A 1,605-nucleotide genomic window follows, 5' to 3' on the forward strand; every position below is an offset into this window, starting at 1 on the left:
CGAACCGGGGGGGGGGGGAGCCCCAAGCCCCTGGCAACTGCCACGGGCATCGCCGGCACTGCCAACGCGGGGCCAGGAGCTGCCGGGGGCTCATCTCCCACCACCCCGGGGCAGCGCCTGGAGTGGGGCCAAACATGCCTGAGCCCCACGCTGGCACCAGGGATGGTTCAGGCTCCCTGTGGCATCCCACTGCCTCCCCAAAAACCCTGTCCTACGTGGCATATCCATGAGAAAACCCCCCCGGAGCCCCTTTGGACGCTGGCGCTGGCCGGGCTGGCTGCGCTCTGGCACTTTGCCCCCCCCCGAAGGCTTTTTGTACTCCCTGAGAGATGCTCATATTTTTATAGAGACGCAGGAGCTTTTCCGGTGGTGGTATTTCCCCGGCTGGGCCCCAACCTTTGTGTACAGAAAGGACTCGATGCAAATATTCCTTAATTAATTTATTACTTTTTATAAGCTAAACGGGCAGTGCAGGACTGTCACAGGGTCCAACCCAGCTCCGGGAGTCCCAACCTTTTCCGTGCGTCTCCCAGCTCCCAGCCGGATAACACTCATGTTTTCTAACCTTGCAAAGACCCACTCACTTTTCCCTCCTTTTTAACCTGAGTTTTACCTGGAAACACTCCAAATCTCCTAAGAAATCCCTGTTGGGAGGATAACTCTAATATCTGAAATGAAAACCCCAAAGCCACAGGAACATCCCCCAAATGCTGGTGCTCCGGGCTGGGATGCAGAGGAGGGATTTTATTTGCTTATGGATCATCAGATGATGAGCAAATGGATCATTTTATAAGCATATAGCAGATGTAAAAGGATTAATTCTTTTTATTTGGAGTTACCTGGCTCCATCAGCCATTCCAGGTGGGAAAAAACAGAACCATCCCCAGAGGGTCAACAACCAGATGCAAAAATTAATGGGATTTTTAGGGTCAGTTTTTGCTCTTTGCATTTCTCTGCCACCAAATCCCAGTGGTGGTGGTTGGTCAGTGCATAGACATCCATAAAACTCCACCCCAACCCAGTGAGCACCTGTGCTGCTTCACTTGTGATTTGGGAATTTCATCCCCTTCTTTGCCCCTGTTGCTTTTTCTCCAACAAACTACAACTCAACCTGGCATTTCTCCTCCATTTCTACCATTTTCTAGGATATAAATGTTTCCATTCATTAATGCATGTTCCAGCTTTTCCTCCCCCCTGTGGTTTGCCACCTTGGTGCTCCAAACACCATGAGGTGATGGGGGATTGTCCCTGGTTTGCTGACCCTGCTGCCATCAGGCATCACTGTGGATTTTTGGGCTGCGTGTTGGATTACTTTGTGCACGTGTGGTTTGTGCCAGGCTCCGTATTCTGCTTCTCCCGTTAAACTGGGGCCGTTAACCCCCCGAAACGAGCCACCAGAGCTGCTCCATGTTTCCTTTGCTTCTTCCTCCACTGTCTGTATTAAGGCCTTGGGAAGGTAGCAGGGTTTTGGGGAGACTCCAGGCACCCCTGCCCACCAGCACTGCGGGGAAGGGGGGGCTTGGCTGCACACTGGTGGTGTGGATATGATGGGAAAAGGATGTTTTTGTGGAAAATGTCTTAAAAGCCAAGGGGACTGTGTCTTCC

The sequence above is a fragment of the Acanthisitta chloris genome, unplaced genomic scaffold (genome assembly GCF_000695815.1).
Source record: "Acanthisitta chloris isolate BGI_N310 unplaced genomic scaffold, ASM69581v1 scaffold2883, whole genome shotgun sequence".
In the NCBI taxonomy this organism is placed as follows: domain Eukaryota; kingdom Metazoa; phylum Chordata; class Aves; order Passeriformes; family Acanthisittidae; genus Acanthisitta; species Acanthisitta chloris.